At 34.2% G+C, this 18079-nt stretch overlaps 1 long non-coding RNA gene across 17 annotated transcripts in view; it reads right to left on the bottom strand.

The window, feature by feature from the left end:
* Positions 1-18079, bottom strand: part of LOC123571866 (uncharacterized) — a 320426-nt gene that overhangs the window by 132991 nt on the left and 169356 nt on the right. For 15 of the 17 annotated variants that reach the window (XR_012431812.1, XR_010585016.2, XR_012431805.1 and 12 more), the window contains one exon: positions 14813-14925. This is a non-coding gene — a long non-coding RNA (uncharacterized lncRNA). Of the gene's footprint in view, positions 1-43; positions 10063-10218; positions 10398-14812; positions 14926-18079 lie in introns of those variants that run through there. The other 2 variants (XR_012431803.1, XR_012431814.1) reach the window with 2 other exon arrangements.

Below are 18079 nucleotides of genomic sequence, written 5' to 3'. Positions count from 1 at the left end.
ACTTTAAAAAGCTTTTAAAAATAACTCAAAATATTTTTAAAACTTGTTAAACTTATTAACTTTTTAAAACTAGCTGTTAAAAACACGTTGTTTTTAAAAACAAGATATTTTTTAAAATCTTTAAAAAATAAAGTTCAGGGGTACATGTGCATGTTTGTTATAGGCATAAATTGTGTGTCATGGGCATTTGGTGTATAGATTACTTAATTACCCAGGCAATAAACATATCACCCAATAGGTAGTTTTCCAACCCTCTTCCTCCTCCTGTTCTGCACCCTCTGATAGGCCCCAGTGGATGTTGTTTCCTTCTTGTATACATGTGTTCTTTATGTATAGTTCCCACTTATAGGTGAGAACATGTGGTACTTGGTTTTCTGTTCCTGTGTTAGTTTGCTTAGAATAAAATCCTCCAGCTCCGTACATATTGCTGCAAAAGACATGAACTTGTTCTTTGTTCTTGTTCTTGTGCTGTGTCGTATTCCATGGTACATATGTACCACATTTTCTTTATCCAATCGACTGTTGATAGGCACCAAGTTGATTCCAATTCTTTACTCTTGTGAATATAGTGATGAATATGTGAGTGCATATGTCTTTTTGGTAGAACTATTTGCATCCTTTTGGGTATATATCCAGTAATACGCTTGCTAGGTCAAATGGCAATTCTGTTTTAAGTTCTTTGAGAAATTGCCACACTGTTTTTCATAATGACTGAATAAACATACACTCTCACCAGTAGTGTATAAACATTTACTTTTCTCTGCAACCTTGCCAGCATCTATTATCTTTTTTACTTTTTAGTAATAACCATTCTGAATGGTGTGAGATGGTGTCTCATTGTGGTTTAGATTGCGTTTCTCTAATAATTAGTGATGTTGAGAATTTTTTTCACATGCCTGCTGGCCATGTATATGTCTTTTTTTAAAAAGTGTCACTTCATGTCCTTTATCCACATTTTAATGGGATTGCTTTTTGCTTGTTAATTTATTTACAGATTATATTAGACCTTTGTTGGATGCATAGTTTACAAATATTTTCTCTCATTCTGTATGTTTTCTGTATACTCTGTTGATAGTTTCTTTTATTCTGTGTAAGCTTTTAATTCTATTAAGTCCCATTAGTCAATTTTTGTTTTTGTCACAATTTCTTTTGGCATCTTTGTTATAAAATCTTGCCAGTGCCTATGTCCAGAATGCTACTTCTTAGCTTATGTTACAGATTTTGTTTTTATACAAACATTTAAGACTTTAATTCATCTTGAATTGATTTATTTATATTTCAGTGTTCTGCGTATGACTAGCCAGTTATTCCAGCACCACTGAATAGGGAGCCCTTTCCCCAGTGTTAGTTTTGGTCAACTTTGTGGAAGATCAGATGATTGTAGGTGTTCAGCATTAGTTCTAGGTTCTCTATTCTGTTCCATTTGTGTATTTGTCTGTTTTTGTACCAGTACCATACTGTTTTGGTTACTCTAGCCCTGTAGAATTGTTTGAAGTCAGGTAATGTGATGTCTCTAGTTTTGTTATTTCGTTTTTAATTGCTTTGGCTATTTGGGCTCTTTTTTTGGTTCCATATGAAATTTAAAATAGTTTTTTTTTTCTAATTCTGTGAAGAATGTGATTAGTAGTTTGATAGGAATAGCACTGAATCTGTAAATTTTCTTGCGTACTATGATCATTTTAACAATATTGATTCTTCCTATCCATGAACAGGGATTTTTTTTTATTATTATTTATTTGTGTAATCTGTGATTTATTTGAGTAGTGTTTGGTAATTGTTGTTGTAGAGATCTTTCATTTCCCTTGTTAGCTGTATTCCTAGGTCTTTTATTGTTTTTGTGGCCATTGTGAACGGGAGTGCATTTTTGATTTGGCTCCCAGCTTGGATGTTGTTGGTGTACAGAAATGCTACTGCTTTTTATACAGTGGTTTTGTATTCTGGAACTTTGCTGCTGAAGTTGTTTATTAGATATTGTCAATGAAAAGAGGCAAACTCTGTAAAAATCTTTGAAGAGATTTATTCTGAGGCAAATATGAGTGACCATGGCCCATGACACAGCCCTCAGGAGTTCCTGAGTACATGTTCCCAATGGCACATGGTTTAGAATACACTGGTTTGGTCCAGAAAAATTGGACATTTAAGGAATACATTGCCTCGGTCCAGAAAAACTGGACAACTCAATGCTGGGTGCAGGGGGTGGGTGTCTCCAGCTATAGGTTAATTTAAACATTTTCTGGTTGACAATTGGTTGAGTTTGTTTAAGGACCTGGGATTAATAGAAAGGAAATGTTCAGGTTAAGATAAAATATTGTGGAAACCAAGGTTTCTTTGAAGTCTTACAGTGGTCCTGCTTAGAGATAATAGATGACAAAAGTTTCCTATTTAGATCTTCAAAAGGTGATAGGCTTTTAGTTAATCTCTTTAGGATTGAGAGGGCCAGGAAGAAAAAGATCTAGCTATGTTAACAGAGATTCTTTACAGATGCAAATTTCCCCCCACAAAGGACAGCTTTTCAGGGCCAGTTCACGATAGGGAAACAAAACTTGTCTTGGGGTAAAATATTTGGGTTTTCTTTCTTGTCTTGTAATGTTATGCCAGAGTCAGGTTGGAAAGTCAGTCACAATATACAGGGTTAAATAATACTCATCAGATAAGAATTTATGGTTTATAGGGCATGATTCCCTAGATCCCTTAGATAGGAATCTAAAACAGAAGAGATTGTTTGGGGTGATAGAAATATTCTATATCGTGATTATGGTAATGGTTACATTGATGTATACATTTGTCAAGACATACCAAATTTTATACGTAATTTTATGTAAATTACCCAAACAATTTTGATTAAAAATTTGTATTTAAAGTTAAATCTAAGCCTTATATTCTTAACCAGTAGTTTAAAACCGTTCAAAGTTAATAAATTTACAAATTAACAAAATAAAACAAACAGCAATAGAATAAACTCAAAGACACAAACATAAGAACATAATTCAGAGAAATAAAAAAAAAAAAAACATAACATAGAGGTCAGAAATGATAGAAATTGGCTCTTTGAGAAGACCAATAGATAGATAAGCCATTGGAAAATTAATTTAAGCACAACCAGAAAAGACAAAGGGAACACAATTATAGATGCCACGAAGATTAATCAGTTAAGAAAATTTCAAGAACAAGTTCGTACCAACACATCTGAGAAGTTAGATTAAGTTAATAAATCTTTAGAAAAATACAATTTACCAATTCTTAACTTGAAAAGAAATTAAAATTCCAAATGATCATAATAAAATATCATAATCAGCTAAATATCTTCCTACAATGAAGATGCATGCCCAAATATGTTACAAGTGAGTTCTATCAACATTCAAGAAACAGTTTACTCCTCATTATACCAGACAGGTTTTTTTGTTTGTTTTGTTTTGTTTTGTTTAGAGACAGAGTCTTGCTCTGTTGCCCAGGCTAGAATGCAGTGGCACGATCTCAGCTCACTGTAACCTCCACCTCCTGGTTCAAGGGATTCTCCTGCCTCAACCTCCTGAGTAGCTGGGATTACAGGCGCGCACCACCATGCCCAGCTAATTTTTATATTTTTAGTAGAGACAGGATTTTGCCATGTTGACCAAACTGGTCTCAAACTCCTGACCTCAGGTGATCCACTCGCCTCGGCCTCCCAAAGCCCTGAGATTACAGGCGTGAGCCACCACACCCAGCCACCAGACAAGTTTTAATCAGAGAACAAGAACAATTAGGAGCAACAGGGAATAAGGGATTTATTACAGAAATTAGACAAGGCCAGCTAAGCAATTTGGAGGACTCAGTATAAAATGAAAATACAGGGCTTATTGCATGACAAGAAAGAACAAAATTTTCTCCTTTTTTCCCATCTCTTTTTTTATTTGTCATGATGTTTTTATTTGCTATTTAAGGTCACACTGCCCTGAGCATGGAAATACTTGTGAGTGAGTGCAGACCTCAGCAGTCACAGAGCAGTCCCATGCCTTGATGCCTGAGGTGCATGTATCTAACTCAAACTCTCCCCACCTTTATGCACAAGGGTCTGCTGAGTCTAGAGGACAGCAGTAGTTGCTGGGCAGTGGCTAGGAAATCCACAGCTAGAAGTACTTCCAGGACTGCAGGACAAAATTTGAGCCAAGGCCCCAAGTACCTGTCTTAGGCTGCATTGTCCCATCAGATTTTGCTTACATGACAGAAAATTAAAGATAAAACTCTTAAAGGTTTTAAAATATCAACCACAGGGCATGGGCATCATTCTAAGTCTGTGGCCCAGTGTGATGATGCACTGACTGCAAGCCCAAGGAGCAGACCCCAGAGTCAGACCTTATGTGATTGTGGAAAAAATATCTTTTAAAGTCTATGAAAAGCTGTAGCATCCTCAAGATCCCCCTGCATCTTGAGGTGGGCCTCAAGTCACTAAATTAGCACAGGTAGTAATTAGGAAATAATATACACAAGAAGTAGAGGAGAGTAAGGATCAATTGGAATTCACTTGGACAAACTGAGAGATACAAGAATACTCTGAAATCTCTATCTCTCAACACCTCCAATCTCCTGCAGAAGATACGAGTGTCCTTAGCAACAAGTATCTAGCTCAGGAGTCAGAGAATCTGAAGAAAGATGACCCGAAAAACCTAGACGAGCTGAGGGCCCAATAAGATGAGCAAGTGAATCAACAAAAGTATGTGCAAATTGCAATGATGTCTTGTACCCTACTCCAGCCTTCAGAGGAGACTGGCTGCTACTCCATGTTCTTCTTTAACGTCCACATATTTCTCTCATGGTTCATCCTTTCACATTTTCATTTTATACTCAGTCCTCCAAATTACTTAGCTGGTCTTTTCTAATTCCTGTAATAAATCCCTTATTCCCTGTTGCCCCTAGAGCTGGAACCAGAAAGGGAAGGGAGTTCTGAGAAACATAGTTCCAGCTTAACTAAGTTGATACAGTACAATGACACTACATTAAATTACATTAACACTCTCAGGAAATAGGTGAAGAAAAAACATACCTTAATTTGTTTTCAAACTTAAACAAACATAGTATGAGAAAGGAAATTTATTAACATCTCACCCATGACTATTGGAGCAAGGATCTTATGGAAAATATTTACTAAACCAAAGAACATATAAAAAATTCCATTTTGGATTTATTTCATAAATATAATTTTGTTTAATATTAGAAAAGTAATAAAGCATATTAGCACAGCAAAGGAGGATGATATATATATTTCCAATACAATACCCACTCAAAAAAAAAAAAAAAAAAGGAAAAGACACTCAGACCAAGAAGAGAAGCAAATTTCTTTAACCCAGAGTGCACATAACTCTTAAGTGGAACATCAAGAGCTTCTAAGTTATTTGTAACATTCCATTTCTTATTCTGGGAGATTAGTACAAAAATACTTATTTCATTATTGTTTTATACTATATAACCTTATGATTTTATATCTCTGTGTGTATATCTCATAGGAAAAAAAAAAACACATGAAAGCAAAGAAAAAATAAGAAGAATTAGAGACCTAGAGAATTCATTCAGAAGGTCTAATAACTAGCTAAATAAAGTTTTGGAAAATATAGAAAATAGAAAGTGAACGACATTACCAAAGAAATAACAGAAAAAACTATCCAAGAACGTCTTAAGTACTCAGCTTGGAATTTCACACCACACATCAAGGCATACCATTATTATTCAGAATACCAGAAAAAATGAGAAGAGCTAAAGAGTTTCAGAGAATAATGGGTCACAAAGATTCAGTCTGGCATCATATTTCTCACCAGCCTGATGAGTCTAAAAGCTACTGAAGCTGTGAGGGGAAAAAAATATAAAATCATAAAATATATTCAGACACATAAGAACCCAGGAAAATGTCCTCCCATATACCCTCTTAAACATATTTACTGAACGATATGTTCCAAGGAAGCAAGGGAATATTAATTAACTAATCAATCAGTTCATCAAATGAAGACATGGGATCTAGGAAATAATGGATCCCATCAGGGAATAAGATAAGGCAAGGAACCAAAATGACAGCTGGGCAGCAGACTAGAAGCCACCAGTTGGGACTAAAGTTGGAACATGGATGCAAGAAGAAGTAAGTTTATAAAAAAAAAAAAAAAAAAGACCTGATAAATGGATACCCTGAAAAAATAAAGACCTTAATAAATGGGTAATCTGAATAAACATTTTGGAATATCCCATTTATATGATATTCTCTCTCGATATATCATATATCATAAATATAGATATGCTATACCTGTACGATATTATATATATAGATATATATCTGAATATGATATATAGAGATATATAGAGATATCTAAATATATATAGATCCATGGAAATATCTGTATCTCTATATAGAGATTCCCTTGCTTCCTTGGAGCGTATCATTCATATATCTCTCTCTATATAGATTTCCTTGCTTCCTTGGGGTGTATCGTTCATATATTTCTCTATATTTATATCTCTTTATATGAATGATATGCTCCAAGGAAGCAAGGGAATATTAATTAGCTAATCAATCAGTTCATCGAATGAAGATACAAGATCTAGGAAACAATGGATCCCATTAGGGAAAAAGATGAGGCAAGGAACCAAAATGACAGCTAGGCAGTAGACATTTTCCTGGGTTCTGATGTGTCTGAATATATTTTATGATTTCATTATATTTTATGTATGAATATATATAGATATACATAAATCTGTAGATCTATATTTATATATAAAAGAATAAATATATAAAGGATATCTATATATCAATACAGAAAGGAATGTAGAAAAATGTTTTTATAGTAAGCAATTTAGATTTAAAGACTGCCTACATTTGCAGTTATCCTGTGAAAACTGACTTTTCTGAAATTGGGGGAAATGGTAAAAAAAATTCATCCTGATATTGCTAAGGAAATAAATCCTCAGCCATGATAGCAGTGAGTTAATAAATAATTTTAACGTACAAATCAAAAATTAATAAGAAAAAGCAGTAAAAGCACATCATTTAACAATATGTATTGTATTTGAAAGCCAAGGGGGGATGCAAAAAATTAAAGTCATTGCCTATGGAGCGGGTTATTGGGAGAAGAAAACTTAAGGCTACAAATTTTCATTCAATTAATTAAGATATTTACCATCATCAAAATTAAGATTTTTAACATAATGAAAATAAATAGCCACTTTATTAAAAAAAAACACAAATCTATGTTTAAAAAAGACCAGCAACTTCAAGTTTAAAATATACAACTTAACACATTGAAATGTTCTCATTCTACATAGAGTAACAACTTAGAAAGTCCTCAAAAAATTGCTAAATATGTAACTAATCTGAAAAGCCAAAAGAACATTTCTTTGTATAAGAAATACACATCTCTTTAGAAGGAAGTGTCCAGAAAGCCACAGCCAAAGCATGGTCAGATACTTTGTTAAAAGGCAAATGCTGGCCAGGCACAATGCCTCAGGCCTGTAATCCCAGCACTTTGGGAGGCCGAGGTGGGAGGATCACCTGAGGTCCAGAGTTTGAGACCATCCTTACCAACATGGAGAAACCCCATATCTACTAAAAATACAAAATTAGCTGGGCTTGGTGGTGCATGCCTGTAATCCCAGCTACTCGGGAGGCTGAGGCAGGAGAATTGGTTGAACCCGGGAGGCAGAGGCAGAGGTTGCAGTAAGCCCAGATCGTGTCACTGCACTCGAGTCTGGGCAACAAGAGTGAAACTCTATCGCAGAAAAAAAAAAAAAAAAAAAAAGGCAAATACTGAATTGCAACATGGAAGACAGAAAGAAACAGGCTGTTTCAAGTGCCCAAGATGTGCAGTAATTTGACCTTCACATATATGCTTTCCACTGTTCCCAATGTGTTATAAGGATTGTTTTCTGAACTGCCAATATGTTTATTATATTTCTGTGTAAACAATCTTTCATTGTTTCTTACAACAAATCTAGACAACTTAGCTTAGTATACAATGCTCACCATGACCTGGGACCTGCCTACCTCTCCAGACATAGTTTTTGCCATGATTCCTCTCATACCTTACATTCTGGCCATGCGAGGTGGCTTACATTTATCTAACTGTGTCAACTGGTTTACCTGTGGCCATCCTAATTCCTCTCTCTGGAATGCTAGCTCCTCAGGTTGTTCTTCAGTGTACCCACCCTCTCCCTGCTAGGCTGTCTCTTACATTAAAACATAAAGTGTCATGTCTATAAAGAATTTTCTGACCCCATAGATAAAGCTAAGAACTTTGCTTTTTATCCTTTGTTTTGCCCTACACTAATATCTAACGGAAGACCAGGTGACTCTATATTAATGCCTTTTTTTTTTTTTTTTTTTTTGGTAGCCAAGTCTACTTTCGATTACTGGTCTGGAAGTTCCTTAAAGGTCGATACGACATCTTGATGTTTTCTACATCATCTCTGGTACTTCAAGCAGTACTTGGCATATAACAGACACTTAGTGTTTTAGTAATTCAGTGCACGTTGAATGAATGAATGAAAAATAAATGTTTCTTTAAAATGTCTTCTGCAGCTTGAGAAGTTGGCAACCTGTCAGTATGATAATATAGGCTGAGAAAATCATTGTTTCTGACTTAAGATATAAACCTTAAAAGCACAACAGAATAAATGTCATTGTTCTGCGTCTCAACAGCATAATCACTGAAAGAGTGAACTTTATGAAAGTGATTGTGGTTGCTGTTACAGAATGACCAGATTAACGTAGGCAACTGCTAATGTCTAAATGTTTCCTCTCTACATTAATCCAACCTAAGTGATAAATGGAAAATATTTTACAGGGAAAAAAAACAAAATTTCAGACCAGGAATCCATACTCAATACTTTCTATATTATATATATTATTTTTCATTGATAAAAAATGCAAAAGTCCCTGTAATACTGGTGAAATAAGTATAGCTTTCTTAAATAAGATAAAAAATCATTTTACTGATATGCCATGCATCTTGAACAGTGATAAATATAATTATCATATTTTATAATATGAATTAAATAAAACATTCCCTTTATTGTGGTAGCTGAAGAAAGTCTGTAGCTATTTTAAAACATCAAGCAGGATTTTCTTAGGACTTCTTTTTCAAACTGAACAGTATCAACAAAGGAACTACAACAGGCCCTTTTCTCCAAACTTACACTATAAGAAGGATTTCTCAGCCACAGGCCATCTGGAGAATTTGGAAACAGCAGCAAGGGAATAGAGGTTAATGAGAACACAGAGTACTTCCAGCTGACGTGTCAAAATTGGTATAACAAAAATAAACTAACAAAACTATTTTCTTGTTACCTACTTTCTTTTTATGCATTTCCTCCCTAGCTATATGTAAATTTACTTTCCTGATAAACTCTCCTGCCTCTCTTCTTCAGTTAAAACCTTATCATCCTCATAAATCTACCTTACCTTTAATACATTCTTTCTTCTCCAATACTCCCGCTTTCATTCAAAACTTCCAAAGAGTGAACAAAACTAGGCTATATGTCAATAATCTACCATTCCAAGTTTTGTAATCACAAACTAGTGCCACTTAGACAAGTACCCAAGGAGACAGATGCTCCAGACTTAATTCAATATTTTTCATAAAGACACCTATTTAACAGAACTTATTAATTCCTACATTTACACTAAAGTGCCATTAAAAAGCCATGAGGTTATACATTTATTCTTGAGATTCAGAAGGTATGACTTTATATCACTTAGATGTATTCCAATGAATACTATCTTCCATCTTCTATTTTTTCTTTTGAGACAAGTCTCATCTTGTTGTCCAGGCTGGAGTGCAGTGGCGCGATCTCAGCTCATTGAAACCTCAGCCTCCAGGGTTCAAGTGATTCTCCTGCCTCAGCCTTGTGAATAGCTGGTATTACAGGCATGCACCACCAGGCCCGGCTAATTTTTGTATTTTTAGTAGGGACAGGGTTTCGCCATGTTGGCCATGCTGGTTTTGAACTCTTGACCACATGTGATCTGCCCGCCTGGACTTCCCAAAGTGCTGGCATTACAGGTGTGAGCTATTGCACCCGGCCTCTTCCATCATTTTCACTGATGATCTTCAAATGCAGAGTCATCAAAAAAGTATAAATTATTATTATTATACCACTTACTAATGCAAACAAATATGTAATATATCTTATAATTGTAATTATTAAATCTGTGGTAGAAAGAATAAGTTCTTAAACCTATAAACACAAATATTCTTAACATACCCAGTAATTTTGATGTTACTAATTTTGGAAGTTGAATCTTACATGTCTTGATAATTGGGTTTTGTTTTATAGTAGTAGGTTCCAAAATCATATTTCTTAAGTTGAGTACCCAGCTCTGTCATTTATATTTATGTGATCTTCAGCCGTCAGCTGAGGTACTTAAACCTCAGTCTCCTCATCTGTAAAATATATACTTGTATTATATCATAAGATTTCTGTGAAGATAAAATGAAACCTGGTTTAGGAAACTAGCACAGTATCTGACATGCAGTGAGTGTGTAATAAATGGTGGTTACTATTATTTTCAAAGAGCCATAGAGAAATGTTATACAACTATAACATTCTTACTAAATATAGAAACTGTAAACAAGCATGGTTCCTACAAAAATGTCAACTCAGGGTTATACAGGGTTAGATATACTTCTATACTGCTTTTATTTGCCTGGCTTATGGATGAAAATGAATAGGGATGGCCTTAGACAAAACATTGAGGTCTCATACTCCCAGTTCTTTCTACGCATCTTGTTTTATGGCTTACCAAAACAGTTTTAATTTCTAACCCATTATTTTTCTTCTCAGTAGCGTTAACAAATGCACCTATGTTTTCTGAAGTCTATTTCTAAAAAAAAAAAAAAACAAAAAAAACAAAAAAAACAAACAAAAAAAACTATAGAAGGCAATACCTGGTACTTAAGTTTATCTATATGTTCATGTTACTTTCTTATTCAGTTTCTTCCATTCTGACTGTATGTTTTTCATCTCCATTCTTTATATTTGCTTCAGGAAATTTTAAATTATAAACTCAACCTACATACTCTTAGAAAACTGGATCATCTGACTACATAGGAAGCTGTTTTCCAATATTAAAAATAATAATACCAGGACATGTGTTTGTTTTTCTTCCAAAGACATCCTTTCCTTTTTAATTTTTTACAGTTTATGTATTAACTATAAAGTTTCACTCTTTAGCAAATGAAGTCTGCTTAAGGATTTCCTATTATGAATCTTTAAACCCCTTCTGGTCTTTGCTTGAACTAGCACTATTTAAATGATTGTCATATAATAAAATCTATGCTCAATAAGCAATTACTCAGACAACCATTTCTTTTGAGTTTTCCTTACTGCAGCTAATGTCAGAAAATTCAAAGTGTAGAGACTTATGGGGAAATAGAACTGCCATATTTATAAATGCATAGAGCCAGTTTTATAGAAAATCCCATGCAGACAGGGAGTCTTAGGGACTGAAGATGATTGGTTGCCCAAAGTGGTCAGAAAGAAGAGTCATTAGATAAATATTTGCCCTTTCAATTAGGCAACTGAATTCTAAAATGAGAAACAGAAAAGAGACTATGACAACATTGTCTGAAGCTGGATAGAAAGAAGAAAGAATATAAAAGTAAGGAATGAGGACAAGTGAATGATATACAGGTTGACTTGGTTAAAAGCATAGTTTCAGGAAGACGTTGCATTGCATTATATACACAAAATAATTACCATGACATTGATTTAATGTGATAACCTAATTTTGTAATCCAATTCAGCAAACATTTATTGAAATCAAGGATTATACTATGTGCTGAGGATATAATTATGACATAATCCTTATCTTTACTATGACTATTATCTAATGGAATGACTCAGCTCAAATTTGATTTAATTTTTGAAGATTATAGTTTCTAAATTAATGATATGGCATATGAATTAAGCTAGACAAGTCAAAGAAGATTTCAAGACATCAATTATCATGATCTAAGATAATTTGATAATATTATGAGAAAGGGTAAAAGAAATATGCATTCATTCAAAACTTTAAAATAATAAAAATAGAAATAACGTAAAAGTATAGTCATGTGTTAAAGAGTGATATTTTAGTCAACAACAAACTCCATATATGACACCATAAAATGTCATATATGATACTACAATATGTTGTGTTACAATTGTCTACAGTATCCATTATAGTAACATGCTGTATAGGTTTGTAGACTAGGAGTAATAAGCTATACCATATAGCCTAGGTGTGTTGCAGGCTACAACACCTAAGTTTGTGTATGTGGACTCTATGGTGCCTGCATAACAAAATAATTTACCCATGCCTTTCTCAGAATCTATACCTAACTGTAAACACTGAATGCCTGTATATCTTAATCTGAAATACAGAGAGCAAATGACATTCTAAGTATATAAGCACTTAAAGATATCACAATGGGAAATGGTGACAAGTGTGACAAATATAACTAAACTTTTAAAAATCTAACATTTTTTAAACATTACTAAGAGGCAAGAAACAGAAAAATATTTGTCACAAATATTACAGACAAATGCTTAACATTAATTCATAATGAAGTTCAAAACAAAAAAATTGCAAAATTTATCTAATTTATAATTAGGAAGAGAAGCATGAAATTTCAAAAGATAATTCACTGGGTAAAAAACGAAATGACTGCTAAACATTTAAATATTCAATCGCCTAACTCAAGAAAGGCTAATTTAAAGAAAAATGCATTATTTCTCCTGTTGATTTACCAAAGCTTAAAAAACAGTTAACCATCATCAGACATGGAAAGAAGAGTCAACAGAAAGAAAGAATTAAAGATGATAGAAGAAAGGTAAATAATAACAATTATCTTTTTAGGAAAACAAAAAGGGGTTTGAGTGTTTTCTTTTCCACAAACATTGAGAAGGATGAAAAGATCTTCATGTAGAGATAGTGGTTGATGAAAATGAGGTGAAAATGAGAAAGCCTGGGCCAAGTGTCTTGATTTTGGCTAAATGAAAGGCAAGATTAACAGCTAGAAGAAAGAAGGATAGGCCGGGCGCAGTGGCTCACTCCTGTAATCCCACCACTTCGGGAGGCCAAGGCGGGCAGATCATGAGGTCAGGAGATCATGACCATCCTGGCTAACATTTGAAACCCCGTCTCTACTAAAAATACCAAAAATTAGCCAGGCGTGGTGGTGGGTGCCTGTAGTCCCAGCTACTCGGGAGGCTGAGGCAGGAGAATGGCTTGAACCCGGGAGGTGGAGCTTGCAGTGAGCCGAGATCGCGCCACTCCCCTCCAGCCTGGGTGACAGAGCAAAACTCTGTCAAAAAAAAAAAAAAAGAAAAGAAAAAAGAAAGAAAGAGAGAAAAGAGAGAGAGAGAAGAAATCAGAATAGGAAACACCCAGAGTAGTTAATGTAAAAAGCCTGCCAAAGAGCAGCAAGAATAAAAGTTATACTAGGACTTTGTAAATGATGGTGAGCCAAGCCTGTTAGAGTGTAAGACGTTTTTCGTTTTTCCCCACTCCCATCACCAACTTCCCACCAGTGGTTACTCTCTCAGCCTCCCACCAGCAGCCACTATGTTCATGTACTCATAGATGGAACGCTTAAGTGATTAGAGTCCAATAGTGTACTAGGGAAGGGCATCAATAAAATAATTTATCTTATAGCCCATGGTTGGAAGAGTCTACTGAAGTGAAGAAAATGTGAATATTTGAAGAATAGGTGTTTGAACACTTGAAGGTTCTAGGAGAAATGAGAATGAAATAATTACTAGAAGGAATAGTATAAGTTGCAAATTACGGAGCTAGAAATTCTGAAGGCAAGGTGATTCATGTTATCTTCAGTTTTAGAGATGAACTTACTAAAACTTGAACCGATCTCTGTTGAGTAGGTTTCCATCAGATCTGTGAGAGGCTGAAGTTCAAATATGCTGACATTTTTTATGGGCAAATATATAAAACTCCAAAGGTCTATGCTTTGACCTGTAGAACTATAGTGGGATGCTAAGGAACTGGTCAAGTTCAAAACTTTGCCTAGTTACAAGGCCAACCAATATGTCATTTTTTCCGGGGGCTTTCAGTGTGTTAGTATTCCCACAGTTATCATGGACAGTTCCAAGTACAAACAATTCCCTGCCCTGCTTCCCCCTGCTTTCACTTTTCCAACCCAGATTACACACAGACTATCATTGAAATGACTCAACTTTTCTCAAATTACTCAAAGTGTGTGCCCATTTTTCACTCTTGCAGTTTCACACTTTAATCTATCTTTAACACTCTAAAAGGATATCCACCCACTAATCAATGGATTATAAATTTACCTTTGATCCCGAATAGTTGTGTGTCCTTAGCAAAATAATTTTATTTTTCTGTACCTCAATTTTTGCCTGCAAAAATGACCGTACATGTATTTGAATAACCTATGTGCAGGTACCTAACACACAGTAGAGGCCTAATAAATATTAGTGTCCTTTCTCCTTTTCCATCTCATCAGACCCTCACTGCTCAAAACTTCCCAGATTTTCTCCCCTGGTTACCTGTCTCCAACTCTTCCCTCAGATATACACAAGTCTCTTCTCAGATCTCAAACCTCCTTTTCTGGAAGCTTCTTCCTTTCCCACAAGTTACCCTTGGATCCCTCCCCATCATAAACATTTTCCTTTATTTCTTCTTTTCAGAGGTCAGAATCTGATCTCTGTTGAAAGCAAATGCCAAACTTTTCCCAATTTCTTATTTTCTCTCCATTCTAAAAGATTGCCAGTTACTCTGGTACTCACGATGCCAGACTGTCTTTGGGAGACACTTCATCAGGTCTAAAAGAGTTAGTACCTGTGGTTTCCTGTGGTTTACTTTGGCTCTCAGGTGCTTAGAGGTACGAATTGATGGGGGCTGAAAGAGCACATGGGGGTCATGATTTCACAGGAAGTCCTGCTGGTTTGTTGCTGTAAAATGGAGAAAAGCAGAAGTTCATAGTTTGAATGAATATGGATTACAAAAGAGCAAGGTACAGCCATACAGTTTTTAAAGATCAGCATTTAATTAACTTGGTGTGCAACTTTCAGGAATTTTAATTATTTATAAGGAAACAATTTCTCTATATAATGGAAAAATTTAAACATACACATTCTAGACTGGTGCTGTCTAGTTGAAATATAATGTGAATTTCATATGTAATTTTAAACTTTTTAGTAGCCATATTGAAAAAAGTAAAATTAACTTCAATAATTTATTTAATACAATATATCAAAAAGTCATTTAATTAATCAAAAAGTTGAGATATTTTACATTGTATGTCTTGTACCAAGTCTTCCAAGTGTGATGTATATTTCGTACTTACGGTATATCTCATTTCTGACTAGCTGCATTTTAATTGCTCAGTTGCTCCAGGTGGCTAGTGGCTACTCTAATGAATAGCACAGTTTTATACTTGACAAAAGAGTGTGTTTAGCCAGGCACAGTGGTGCATGCCTGAAATCCCAGCTACAGGAAGCTGAGGAAGGATGATGACTTGCCAGTTTGAGGCGGTAGTGCACTACGATCACACCTGTGAAAAGCCACTGCACTCTAATCTGGGCAACATAGTGAGATCCCAACTCTTAAAAAAAATAGCATATTTATATTTCTCTGAATACCTACATTTCAAGGGAGTGATGATAGAGATAGGATAAAAAATTCCTATCTTGATGTAGATTAGAAAGATAAAATCATAGTACACTGATAATAACCAACCTCCCCAATCCCCCCAAAAAGATATCCATGCCCTAATTTCTGGAACCTGTGAATGTTATTTTATCTGACAACAAAAGGTTATGTAGATGTGATTACATTAAAGATCTTGAGTTGGAGACATTATCATGGATTAACAGAGTAGACTCTAAATGGAATCACATGCATTCTTATAAAAGGGAAGTAGAGGGATATTTTACGGCAGAGGAAGAAAAAAAGAAGGCAATGTGATGACCAAAGCCATGACTAGAGTGACACAGCTTTGAGCCAAAGAATGTCTGCAGCCATTAGAAGTTGAGAGAGGAAAGGAACAAAATCTCCCTTTGAGCCTCCAGACGGAATGTAGCCATCTTGATTTAAACCCAGTGGTACATACTTTGGACAATATTTTGAGCATGCAAAACCATGAGAGAATACATTTCTGTTGTTTTGAACCACAAAGTTTGTGATAATTTGTTACAGCAGCAACAAGAAACTAATACACAAGTCAATTATAGTTATGACATTATATTTTCTTGTTTATCATCAATGTCTAAACAAATGCGATTCATCCTATCTCTAGAAACGGCCAATAACGTGTTCAACAAATATTAATGCTGAAAATGCCTTGCCAGATCTTTCATCTCAAGTGGTTTCATTGACTGCCCATATGCTGAAAATTTTAAAATTTATATTTCTGTATTTCAGAACTCCCCTGCACTGCAAATTAGTGTTTTCAAATATCTCCTGTGCATTGACACCTATTTGTTCCACAGTCATAAAAATAAATGCTCAACATTGCTAAGCAACAGATAAAGGCAAATTAAAATTACAATGAGAAATAAATTTACACCAGTTGGAATAGTCATTATTAAAAAGACGAAAAATAACATGTCTCAGCCAGGTGTGTCTGCCTTGTCCCATCGCCTGTGAGTTTCAAATTGCTAAGCCTCCACTTAGTAAGGGCTATATGGAACGTAGGAAAGTATATGTACATGAAATATGTATAAGAAATAGAGGCTGAAGATGATATCATATATTTATGATGAATATTGACTACTAATTTGTTTCATTGATTGTTTGCCCATTTTGCGATAAACTCTTTTTAGCAACAGTGAACCAAAAATATTTAATTCTAAAGAATAGGTGTTTAATAAAAAATTCAGTAATAACAATTGACAATGAACATAAAACTTGCACAAAGTATTTCTTGATATTTCTCATCTAGCATATGTGGGGCCATATAAATATTACAAACCCCATAAAAGCTAGGTAATAAATCTTCAGAAAAAAAATATCAGCATGAGTTTAACGATTAGTACTTTTAAAAGGAAAACCATGTCAGTATTAATAGATGTTGGTTTAATTCATATAGTCATGGAAAACAGGTTTCACTGAAATGTGACTTTTCATTTAGAATAAATGACTACTCAAAATTATTTTCCTTCTTTTTCAATCTCAGGTTTTCTTGTGTGCATGAAAACAGTATAGGGACAACTGTTTATGGAGTAGGTCTATTTTCAAAAAAACTTTGCAAACAGTTAAATGATGTGTGGTTCAAATTAGTCTCAACAGTTATTTCAAATACAAAGTTTTATTAAGCACAATAGTAATTATATTTTCATATAACTCATGGACTCAAACTTTTAGAAATTAATTTTTCTATGGTAAAACATGGGAGAATTATTGAACATTATTCTGAATAGTTAGAATTTCAACCATGAAGACCGAAATGATATGCTTTTAGGGAAATAAAAATATAAATGCTTTATATTTTATTTTTTGCACTCTATCTGTTTTATGTTTTTCTGAATTTATGTTTCTAATGGCATTTGTTTAGACATTGATGACAAACAAGAAAATATAATGTCATTTCTATAATTGACTTGTGTATTAGTTTCCTGTTGCTTTTGTAACAAATTATCACAAACTTTGTGGTTCAAAACAACAAAAATGTATTTGCAGATCAAAAGTCACGATAGAGAATTAAGAAACGCATGAAATATAAATATATTTGGAATTAATTCCATTAAATCATAACAAGTTGTAATATTTTACCAGCCTAATAATATACCAAGCTGTATACTACAGCTTCTATACAGACACACAAACACATACACATTAAAATGAAGCTTTACACTTTCTCTCTTTGCTGCTTATCATCAGTTAAATTATAGAAATAGTTTAAACTTTACTAAACAACCTTGTAAGCCAATCTAAGTGTCCTACTATGGGATTGAAATGTGTTGTGAATGGTTTTTCTAAATTTGTTATTTATTTACTCATTTATTTAAATTTTTTTCTAGGGCTCTCATACCTAGTTCTTACTCAGTTACTTTTAAAAAACCTTTTTATGTTGGAAATCTAATAAAATTACCCAAAAATGTCAAC

Source organism: Macaca fascicularis, chromosome 2, assembly GCF_037993035.2.
Source record: "Macaca fascicularis isolate 582-1 chromosome 2, T2T-MFA8v1.1".
In the NCBI taxonomy this organism is placed as follows: Eukaryota; Metazoa; Chordata; class Mammalia; order Primates; family Cercopithecidae; genus Macaca; species Macaca fascicularis.
The sequence above is the reverse complement of the archived record's forward strand: the minus strand, read 5'-3'. Positions and strand labels throughout refer to the sequence as shown.